Genomic DNA, 12,112 nt, shown 5'->3' on the forward strand with positions numbered 1-12,112 from the left:
ACAAGTTGTCAGCAGGTTATGGCTGACTAACCACCCTGCCTTACATCACTCTGGGCTAATACTGTAAAAAGCAATCATTAGTTTGTAATATCAGATCATTTGTTTTGATAAATACATAGTCCAGTATCAGAGTTCATATGAGCTATTTTAGCAGTAATTTTACACCTCCACTGTGATAGTATTTAGCTGTTAATCATGTTAGCAAGGAAGCTCGGGTTTGTTATTCATTCTTAATTTAGCCACGCTGCATGAATTTGGATGATGCGATTTTTGAAAATGACAGTTTCATTTATCGGGCGTTTATAAAATCGTATTTCTTAGGCTGGCTTTTAAGGAAGGACAAAAGATATGTATCAGTTGGCTGGGAAGAAAGATGGAGGTGGAAAGGATGTGCGAGCTATGGGACAAAGTTGCTGAGACTAGGTTAAAAAGAGGTGAGGATCAGTGAGCAGGAGTGTGGCTTTGTGCTGAAAAGAGCACAACAGATTGTCTGGAGAGAAGGTGAAGGAAAGTCAGCTGAAGCAAGACAGTTTGTGGAGTTTGTGTTGGACTGTATGTTATGGTGGGAGCCTGGGGATTAGTGGACTTTGATTCCAAGTTAATACTAGCTAGTGTTTCTCACTGGTTTTTGGGTGGTGGAGTAAAAGGGATTGGTTGGTGGCTGTTTCTAATGTTAGCCTTTTCTTGGTTTTCTTACAGGCAGGGTAAAGACATGGTGATGAATGAGTGTGTGGGCCGTCTGCTGAGGACCAAGAGCTCAGGACAGTCAGACAGGGGCGTCGCAGCAGGAGTCACTGTGCTCGACAATCCTCTGCTGTTCTGAGATGTCACACTCCTGCCTGCACATACAAACCGCAGTGAAGTCAAAGTTCCACCTGCACCTCCACCTGTTCTTGCAAAAGCATGAAAACTGACAGAGGTGAGACAGCAGAAAAGTTTTTGTCTATTTTTTTTTACTAAGTTAAGGAATTAAGTTAAAAAGAATGATTAAATAAATTGTTTCTTGCATTTTTGATTTAATGATTGTGTTTAGGATTATTTCAGAAACATGTTTAGAGGATCTTTGTAAGCCTGTATTTACTTTAAAAGAAGGGAAGCACTTTTTCATTCTACAGAAAAGGTGACACATTACAGATGAGTTCATAAAAAGTGTCACTGTCACTCTTTCAGGGCTCTGTCACTTTTCCTTTTTTTACTGGAACAGCATGGTAAAGTAGGCCTAGGCTGCCATCTTGTGGCAGTGTGTTGTTACTACAACATATGAAATTGTGTTTTATTGGAAATATAATTCAGCACTACTGAGCTGTTTGTAACTCTCTCAGTTACAAACTGAACCTGTTTTGTAGACATATAAATTACTTTTCTTTTTTTTTTGCCTGTCCTGTTTGGATCTTCAGCCATCAGAATTGTTGTCTGAAGGCCAAGAAAGATGCCAAGTGGATTTAGTTTACCAAGTGGATCATCATGGCCTTGCCATATTGGTCCATTTGATTGCCCTTTATTATAATTATGTATTTATTTTATTTTCGTTTTTTAAAGACGGGACAGACATGACTGGGGGAGAGGGAGAGAAAGAAAAATAGAGGGGAGAAGAGATGGTGAGAAAGGGGGGAAGAAAAAAAAGAAAAACAAACAAAACACCTGGATCACCTGTATGGAGATAAAAAACCAGTAGAGAAAACAAACAACAAAGAGCAACATAATAAAAACAACACAATCACAATAAACTAGCTAACAGTAGATACTAAATATTACATGTTATTGTTTTTTGTTTTCTTTTCTTTTTTAATTTCACCTGTTGAGAATGAAAAAAGAAAACAAGCAGAAGAAAACGAGAGCAATAGAACAAACAACATCACGATGATATATGGGAATATAACTGTAAATACTAAATATTAAACATTATTGTGCAGCACATAAGATCGACAGTGCACAGTGTGCTTTGAGGTAGGAGCCAAAAAGGGAGTAGTTTGTGTGTGTGAGCACCCGTGTGTACACTGTGAACATGAACGCACTAGTTGACTCCAGTTATTTATACTGAGGTTTCTTTTATTTGTCTGTTTTTTAATAAGAAGAAATTCCAGTAATTTCATACTATCATTGTTCATTTTGCATTAATTATGAAAGTGCCTTTTTGTTTCTTATTCTTTGGCTTCTGATTGCTTTTCCACAAACTCCTGAGATAACTATATGTACATGGCAAAAATTTAATATGGACTGTTGTCTGGTTCTCAGGACGGTGCAGTGTTTACATTTGGCTCTGGTCAATATGGACAGCTTGGCCACAACTCGTTACAAAATGAACAGTGTCCTCGGCTTGTTGCAGAGCTCTGGGGGGCAAAGGTCACAAAGGTTGCATGTGGGAGGTAACATTTAATTATAATTATATCATAAATACTGTAATTGAAAAAGAAAAGCGTTTACTGCTGAGCGAACAGGAAACTTCAACTTCTGTCTTATATCTTCAGAGTGATCATACTGAGGTCCACCAACAACACAGATGTTTAAAATGTTTTACATTGTGGACTTTCCTTTTCATGCACTCTTTTCTCAATCAGCTGTCACACACTGGTACTGACAGAATCCAAGAAGGTGTACTCGTTTGGGTGTAATGAACAAGGGCAGCTGGGATGTGGAGACGAGACTCAGGCATCAGTGCCACTACCTGTGCAACTGCCACATGGTAAATACATTTATCTGAACAGAAGAGTCGATTCAATTTACAATTTCACAAAAATAACAGTAACAATTAAATAATTTTATTACTAGAGTAATAATTAAGGTGTGTCACATCCAACTGTATAGATAGAGGTTATAAACCTGACAAAGACACACACATATATTCACTATGCAGCAATAAAAAGTGCTACTCAGAGGTACTGCGTCTTCTGACACCAGTGAGGAGCTGCACTGTTGGGCTTTGCACTTGCTGCAGGTGTAACACAGATGAGCCAATAGCCCAATAGATAATTGGGTAAAGCTTTAGTTTAAAATAATTAGTAATTCTGACTATAAGGGCTTGAATATAATCATAGACAAAATGTTTGGCCACACATCAAATACTGGAAAACTTAAAATAATCTAAAAATAAATGTCATGAACTCACGGCAGGTTTTAGGTTTTCTGCTGTATGTTTTTAAAGTGCTGATAAAAAAAAATAATTTAAGCAAATAAAACTGGACCTGAATTTGATCCAAATAACCGAGTTAACCACAGTTAACAACAAAAAGGTTTATTGCCTAAATGTCACAAATTAAGCCCACTGTAAGAGCAAGTCGCTATATCTTATATTTCTTTCTGGAACTGAAAAACCATCCCATACAGTACAGTTCACTCTTAGGTAGATAATTTCTCATCTGTTTTTATTCTAGACATTTCTAACATCTATGCAGGAGGAAACACTTCATTTGCAACATGCACGCCTAATGAGGTACCAGCACAAATGCATACATTGCAGTAAGGATACCTGTGGGAGGATGTAAACATGGCTTTACCAGTTATATCTACTTGTGAGGTCATGTGTCTAAACCAAACATGAACCTTTGCTTCTTTCACAGGGCGCTGATCATGAGTCAGGCAGTGGCACAAAGAACAAGGTGACAGAACACTCTATTGATAACATGATTGACAAATGGGTCTCTGCATACAATCCAAAGCTGTGGAAAAATCTAAAAGAGTAAGTCTAACACAAAAGCAGCTGTTATTGTTGTTGTATGTAACTGGTTTGCTGCACAGCATGTACACTGTAGTCTTAGTGTTACTGACTAACCTCATGAACTCTTCACAGGGAAATTCACAGGATGCTCACATCTCCATCCTGTATGAATCAAAGCTTTCTTGACAGGAGGTAAGAACACCATTTATGAGCATGATCACGACTTCTTTATATCTGTTGAATTTAACATTTGAATATACACATTTGTCATTTTCTTCATGTCAGCAAAGATAAACATTTCCAAACTTCACCAAAGTACTCCGGTTTGGACTTGTCACTTGCACGGTGAAGTTTTGAGAAGCTGGTGATTCGAGATGTTGTTTTTGCAGAGGTATTGAACTGGAATGTGACTAACACACGTTTGTAACCTGATGAGTAATTAACTAAAAAAGTAAGAAGTGGACTTTAATTAAACCTTTAATTAATAATAAGTTGCATCAACAGGCTGAGACTGCTGTTCTGCAGCTGCTTCCATCTGTTGATATGAACCCTGTGGGAGTGGAAGGATTGAGGATCTTCCTGCTTCTCAATGAACGTCTGCATGCATGCATAGAGAAATGCAGATGGCAACAGAGCAAAAAGCTTGCTGATGCAGTCGCTGCTACCATTTAGGCAGACTTTAAGAACTTTAAAACCTTCAGCACGTCTATTAAAAGTGTATTTATTGGATTAGTATATACTGTTTAAATGCATCAATGTATTAAATGATAGCATTTTATTCTAACGAACACTCTAGACTTCTTAAACCATGATATCAGCCAGTGAAGAGCTGACTGTAACTTTGTCATCCTCAGGGGAATGGTGGTCCTCACTGTCACCCTCCGACACGATCAGATATGTTCAGGTGTGAAAGACGGCCCTCTCGTGGATCCCAATCTTTAAGTCTGCTTCTTGCAACGCTCAAGCCAGAAACGTACTGCTAATCCTCCAGCATATGTACTATGTCAGTATCAGAAATGATCAAAAATTAATTAAATGTATTACTGCTCAGCTTTTCAACAAAAAAAAGTTGGATTTTCACACAGCCAGTATAACAAATACTACCACTTCTTGTTTTAAGACCAATGAGATAAACAAGAAAATCCCAGAAACAACTTTTTGCCTCGAGCTTAGCCAGATGTTTCTAAAGGAGGATCTCAAACGTTGGCGAACAAAGTCAAAACTCAAGGTGAGGTCAGCTGACAACAAGTACTTTGAACCTGCTAAGATGGCAGTCAACCCAGAAAATGACTCATTCATGTTAACACACTGTTAAGCTCACTAACTGTTTATGTGGGTTGTTTTTTTGTTTTTCTAGAATGCAGATGATCTGCCTGTGATTCTTTGCAAGTACCCATTTGTGATGGATCTGAAATCAAAGAAGCTGGTTTTTGACATGAATTCTGCATTCACTCAGGTAACTTCACCACCCTGTTACAGGAAAACAATAGCAGAATTTGTAATTTTCCAGTCTGCATTAGTGTGTTTTAGTGATCGCACTTTAAAGCTACACTATTCAGCAGTTTTATATAACAGACAAAACAACCATCTATAAAAAACAAAGGAGTCACAACAGAAAATAAACTAACAGAATACAATCATAAATCAGCAGCTGCCCTCAGTGCTGCAGAAGATTCCAACATTTTGTTGTTTTATTTGTTTTAGTTCTCTCAGCACTCTTTTCACTCACAGTTCAGGCAGGCGTCAGTTTCAGAACCTCAGAACAGAAGCAAGAGCCAGTCTAGCTCACTTGGTTCACCAGCTGCCTTATATACATCACAATTGGAATTTAAATAGAGAATTTATTTTAAAATCATGATACTTTGTTTTGTCGTGCAGAATGAACAGCAGGCGCCTCCACAGATGCTTTTTGTTTTTCCTTACGGATGGATTCCCCAGTCAAAACCCAAATTTTTTAAACTGCAGCTGCAGCGCGCATCACTTTTCGAAAGCACCTTCAGAGAGCTGGCAGCTGCTCCTCACAGCGACTTCAAGAAGCCACCTTGTGGTGAATATTTGATTGATTTTCCCCTGATGATTAATGCATAGCCATTCTTCTGCAACTGTTCTTTCCAGAAGCATCTCTAATATTTCTATTTCTCAGGTCCATTTTGATGAGGACCCAAACACCAAAGATGTCTACAAACGAGACCTTTTTCACCACCTGTTTCTTAAAATGGTGTCAGAAGAATCTGGGATGTTCATGCTCAATGACTCCAAAACCCTGGCATGGTTTCCCTCCAATGTAAGACTTTAAAACTGAGCCCACCAACTGTATAAAATTGGTTAAAGGATTGAAATTTTAACGATAAGCAATAATAGAACCAAAGTGAACTTTTATTAATGCAGGCAACAGAAGAGAGCAAGAGAAACTTCTTCCTGTTTGGACTACTGTGTGGCTTGGCCTTGTACAACCAGTGTATCATACACTTACCATTCCCACTGGTTCTGTTCAAGAAGCTACTCAGTTTAGAGCCGACACTGGAGGATATGATGGAGTTCAGCCCGACTGTACGACGGTAAGTATCCATTTCATTTCAGTAACACATGCTGCTGCTGGTCCCACAGCCTGGCCCCGGACAAGCAGAAGAAAATGTATGGATGGATGTATTTTAAGTTGTCGTGTGTCAAAAGTTACAGTAACTTGTGACTGCTGTAAAATGTACATAGTTGAACTTCTTTTAATACAACTTTTTGTTTTAATTTCTTTAAAGGACTCTGCAGACCATCTTAAACTATGAAGATGATGTTCTGGATAATCTCTACATGGACTTTTGGGTATGTGTTTTACTATAGAAGATGATCAGTAATCTGTCTCATTCTCAGGTTTTGCAGCTAAACTCATCTGATTTATAACTAATTTACAGATAAACTGGGATGGAATAGATGTTGACCTGGATCCTCAAACTCCTGGAAAGCCACTGACAAGTCAAAATAAGTAAGCATATAAAACATGACGTGCTTGTGAGGTTCATCTGCAGCACCTTTGTCTCGGTGAAATATTTGCTGATTTAAAAATTTCCCTCCTAAACAGGAAGGAGTTTGTGGAGGCCTATGTGAATGGTAATCCCCGAACCAAATGGTGGACACCAGAGGTGAAGGGAGCCACCAAGCTGAAGAAGGAGTCCTATCGGGCTTGGTTAGCCTGTGGGACTCCGGAGGCAGCCGACAGGTATCGACAGGCCAAGCGGAATGCGGCTCGGGCAGTGGCTGAAGCAAAAACTCGGGTGTGGGAGGAGTTCGGAGAGGCCATGGAAAAAGACTTTCGGACTGCCTCGAAGAAATTCTGGCAAACCGTCAGGCGTCTCAGGAGGGGAAAGCGGTGCTCTACCTGCACTGTGTATAGTGCTGGCGGAGCGCTGCTGACGTCGACTGAGAAAATTGTCAGGCGGTGGAAGGACCTCGAGGACTTCGAGGACCTCCTTAATCCCACTGACGCGTCTTCCGAGGAGGAAGCAGAGTCTGGGGATGAGGGGAATGACCCGCCAATCTCCGGGGGCGAGGTCACTGAGGCAGTTAAACAACTCCTTGGTGGCAGAGCCCCTGGTGTTGATGAGGTCCGCCCTGAGTTCCTGAAGGCTCTGGACGTTGTAGGGCTGTCCTGGTTGACACGCCTCTGCAATGTTGCGTGGAGATCAGGGGCAGTACCTGTGGACTGGCAGACCGGGGTGGTGGTCCCCATCTTTAAGAAGGGGGACCGGAGGGTGTGTTCCAACTACAGGGGGATCACACTCCTCAGCCTCCCTGGGAAAGTCTATGCCAGGGTGCTGGAAAGGAGAGTTCGTCCGTTAGTCGAACCTCGGATACAGGAGGAACAATGCGGTTTTCGTCCTGGTCGCGGAACACTGGACCAGCTCTTTATCCTCTCCAGGATACTTGAGGGTGGGGTGCATGGGAGTTTGCCCAACCAGTCTACATGTGTTTTGTGGACTTGGAGAAGGCATTCGACCGTGTCCCTCGGGGTGTCCTGAGGGAGGTGTTGCGGGAATATGGGGTGTCTGGCCCATTGCTACGGGCCATTCGATCCCTATACAACCGTTGCAAGAGCTTGGTTCGCATTGCCGGCAATAAGTCGGACTCGTTCCCGGTGGGTGATGGGCTCCGCCAGGGCTGCCCTTTGTCTCCGGTTCTGTTCATAATTTTTATGGACAGGATTTCTAGGCGCAGCCAAGTGGCAGAAGGCTTTCGCTTTGGTGGCCTCAGAATCTCATCTCTGATTTTTGCGGATGATGTGGTTCTGTTGGCTTCATCGGGTGAGGGCCTCCAGCTCACACTGGAACGGTTCGCAGCCGAGTGTGAAGCAGCGGGAATGAGGATCAGCACCTCCAAATCTGAGGCCATGGTTCTCAGCCGGAAAAGGGTGGAGTGCCCACTCCGGGTCGGGGATGAGTTCCTGCCCCAAGTGGAGGAGTTCAAGTATCTCGGGGTCTTGTTTGTGAGTGATGGGAGAAGGGAGCCGGAGATCGACAGACGGATTGGGGCTGCAGCTGCAGTAATGCAGACGCTGCACCGGTCCGTCGTGGTGAAGAGGGAGCTGAGTGTAAAAGCAAAGCTCTCAATTTACCGGTCGATCTACGTCCCTACCCTCACCTATGGCCACGAGCTGTGGGTAGTGACCAAAAGAACGAGATCGCGGATACAAGCGGCAGAAATGAGCTTCCTCTGAAGGGTGGCTGGCCTCTCCCTTAGAGATAGGGTGAGAAGTTCGGCCATCCAGGAGGAGCTCAGAGTAGAGCAGCTGCTGCTCCACATCGAAAGGAGCCAGTTGAGGTGGTTCGGGCATCTGACAAGGATGGGCCCTCCTGGGTGAGGTGTTCCAGGCATGCCCCATTTAAGTTAAAAACAGGCGATTCACAAAAATTGCGGAAAAATCTTCACCTGTAAACTGTAAATTGCGAATTCTAGAGCCCCGGCGCAGACCCAGGACACGCTGGAGAGATTATATCTCTCGGCTGGCCTGGGAACGCCTTGGAGTTCCCCCGGATAAGCTGGAGGAGGTGGCTGGGGAGAGGGAGGTCTGGGCCTCTTTGCTTAGACTGCTGCCCCCGCGACCCGGCCTCGGATAAAGCGGATGAAGATGGATGGATGGAAATGAAAGATTCTTCATAGCCTCGTTAAGCCTTTAAAAAAAAGCCCTAATTCTGTTTTTATTATGCTTGTTCAAAGTACAAAAACGTATGCCAAGGAAAGTGGGCCAAAATTCCTCCCAAAGCTATGTAAAGATTCATTACCAGTTATTACAAACACTTGACTGCAGTTCTTGCTGCCAGGATGCTTCCACCAGTTAATACATTTAGAGGTCAATTGCTTTTTCACATAGGGCCAGCTAGGCTTGAATATTTTTTTCCCTTAATGAATGAAATTATAAATTAACAATTGTGTTTTGTATTTACTTTTTACACATAAATGTGACAAATATGCAAAAATACTTTTTCCTGTGATGTGATGATGATAAGATGTATGTAAAAGTTTTCAAAAAAAATAAGATAAGTAAAATTATATTTTCTTTCCATTGTTGTTCTTCAGGGTTCCTGACTGGTTACAGGAGAGCTCCTATTTTTGTCATTGACCAGGTCAAGATGAAGGTTTTTGCTATTCAGAGCGGCACCTGTGATCAGCACTTCCCTGAGTCAGAGACATGTCACTCTAATCTGTATCTGCCTTTTTACTCAACTAAGGAGATCATGTGAGACAGACTGACAGAGGCCCTGCTAGCAGATACAGAATTCACACTGTGATGGTGGATCGTATGCAGCTCTAAAGGAGCGTGCACTGTGTCTGAGCCGAGGAGGAGGGATGAGATTTATTTTTACTCTTGGAACTCATCTTTTTTTTTCCTGTGGTACCTCAGGATAATTTACACTGTATTACAATAATATTACACTATAGCAAATGCAAAAAATTCAACATCCCCACATAAGACAGCTGTGTAACAGCATCAGCATCATAAGGCACTTTAGAATTATCTGACTTTTCTTAATGTCATAATTTATCCAATAATTTAAGTTACTGCTGCATTATAATTCTTATGAATCAAATCTAATTTTTATGCTCAGACAAACATGAACAGGAGAATGTATTGCTTTATAACTACTATATTGCTATAAACATCTGACTATGTAATACAATCCAATAGAGCACTTCTGTATTATTTATCACTTTATTCTTTGTGTTTTGTTTAATTCTGGTGGGGTTGAATTATTTCCAATAACAAATCTTTAACATATGTAACATTGGTTATTTGTTGGAACAATAAAAATGTGTATTTTACACTAAACATTGCTTACCTGGTGTCAGTAAATCCCTAATTACTGCAGTCTGAGGTTTCCTTAACACGATTTGAAGAAGCAAGAGTACAGTAGTACAATAGAGTCACAAGTGATGAAAGCTGGGACATATATTTGAAAAAAAAGATTTCATGCTATAGATAATAACAAGTCATAACTTATTATGATCTAATCTAATAACTCTACATCAGCCTACAAAGGCAGCTGATCTGTAAAGTCAGCTTACAGAAATATATAACTGCATATCATCTACATAGAAACAAAGCTTTATTACATAAACTCTTTTGTGGCCAATGTGAAGCATCTAACAGAAAGAGGTCAAATGCATATCCTTGAAGCACACCACTAATTTTCAGGTTTCTACACAATGAATTACCATGGGCCAAGTAACCACAGTAAAATATCAGTGGCAGAGATATAAAGCGACCACTCTTTAAACAAAATGGAACAGAACAGTTCATGATTTGACCAAAGTGTGGATGTAAATCACTACTTTTATCTTCCAAACAGGAAGGAGTTTGTGGATGCCTACGTGAATCATGCCTTCAACACATCAGTGGAGAATGTGTTTCAGGAGTTCAAGAGAGGCTTCTTCCTGGTGTGTGAGCAGGATTTGGTGAAACTCTTCAGGCCAAAGGAGCTGCAAGAAGTGATGGTGGGCAAAGACTTCAGTGACTGGGAAAAGCTGAAACAGATAAACAGCTGTTAGTGATACAAAGATGTAATTTGTCTGCAATTCTTTTATCACATCCCATTATTGTGAATGAGTTATCTTTGGTATATCTAACTGTACAAAAGGCCCTGTAGTTATGGTTTTATTCTGTTCAGTTGTTAGTTCACCTGTAGTTTTTAGAGTGGCCAGTAGAGGTCACCCCACCGCTTTGTATGAGAGACTATGTCCAGGGAGAAACGTGGGCAAAGCACCTGAGCTTTTCTGCTCCAGATTACCGGCAGAGAATTGGTTATTCCGTGAGAAGTGTGCATTAATGAGCAACAGACCACACACACACACACACACACCCATGCCCACGCACCTAAACCTGTATGCAATACCTGCTCCTCTGACAATCCCTGTTACCTTCAACTGTGTGAAGTCAATACAAGAGTCTGCACTATCCTCGGTGTCTTCATTGTCTCCCTTCTGAACATTCATCCGGGCCTTGAGCAGTGTTCTGGCCGACACTCCGGGGAGTGGTAGCTGCAAACCTGAACAAGCACCTTACAGTCCTTCCAGTACAAGCTATCTACCCAACATTAATGGTCCTTCGAGCCGGATATAAGCTGCTTCTACCCTAACAAGATGGATGATATTCAGAACTTCTCAGCTCTTGGTGCGCGCCCACGGCGTAATGTACGTCGTCCCCTCCGCTATGAAGCTTATGAGACTGACTTCCCTGGGCTTGGTGCAGGTTACCAGGAGGAAAGTGGGACAGGAGGCGACAACCGTTCTTCCCACCATCCTCCGTCTGATCCCTCTGATGACGGCTCACACGGCCATGTCACACCATTGAGAGCAGAGTTAGAAGATATACAGCGTGAAAGGTTCCTGTTCCAGCAGTCGCATGACGAGATGAGAGCCGGGCTGGCTAATTTCCAGGCCCTTCATGCTAGTTTGCTGCAGTTGCTGGACCGTGCAGAGAGTCTGCAGCTCAGTCCACCGCCCAGAGTCCCTGCTGTTCATCTCCAGCCACCCCCTGCTGAAGAGGAAGAGGACTGGCCTCCACCACCTCCTCCTGTTGTGTTCAAGGAGGAGTCTGTCTCCAGCCAGGGTCCAGTTGCGGACCGCATCGATACGATGCTGAAAGAGCTCCAGGATCTGAAGAGGGAGTCTATGGCTGCACAGGAGAGTCAGATCATCCCCCCACATGAATCTAGGCCAGGGTTCACTTCTCCTCAGCCAAGGATCACCTACCCTCCAGCGCCGCCTCCGAGAGCACACACCCCTCCATTGCAACCACTGCCAACTCCACCCCCGTCCTCATCTACTCCTTTCTTGACCTACAGGGGGCCTTGTCCAAGCATTCCCAAGCTCTCACGCCGTGATCCTGGGGAATTTGCTCGTCTAAAGATGGCGCTAGAGAACTTATTGCCCCCGGAGAGTTCAGAGCTCTTCAGGTACCAAGTCTTGTTA

At 42.5% G+C, this 12,112-nt stretch overlaps 1 pseudogene across 1 annotated transcript; it reads left to right on the plus strand.

Moving 5' to 3' along the window:
• Window positions 1–373: 373 nt before the first annotated feature.
• LOC308392751 (E3 ISG15--protein ligase HERC5-like) lies at window positions 374–10,690 on the plus strand (annotated as a pseudogene). The gene is made up of 15 exons: window positions 374–444; window positions 700–796; window positions 2,236–2,366; window positions 2,559–2,683; window positions 3,372–3,430; window positions 3,558–3,676; window positions 3,788–3,847; window positions 3,941–4,046; window positions 5,013–5,111; window positions 5,534–5,702; window positions 5,799–5,939; window positions 6,044–6,213; window positions 6,409–6,472; window positions 6,562–6,632; window positions 10,492–10,690. The product of its transcript is annotated as an E3 ISG15--protein ligase HERC5-like (transcript).
• Window positions 10,691–12,112: the final 1,422 nt, after the last annotated feature.

The sequence above is a fragment of the Rhamphochromis sp. 'chilingali' genome (genome assembly GCF_963969265.1).
Source record: "Rhamphochromis sp. 'chilingali' genome assembly, chromosome: 2".
In the NCBI taxonomy this organism is placed as follows: Eukaryota; Metazoa; Chordata; class Actinopteri; order Cichliformes; family Cichlidae; genus Rhamphochromis; species Rhamphochromis sp. 'chilingali'.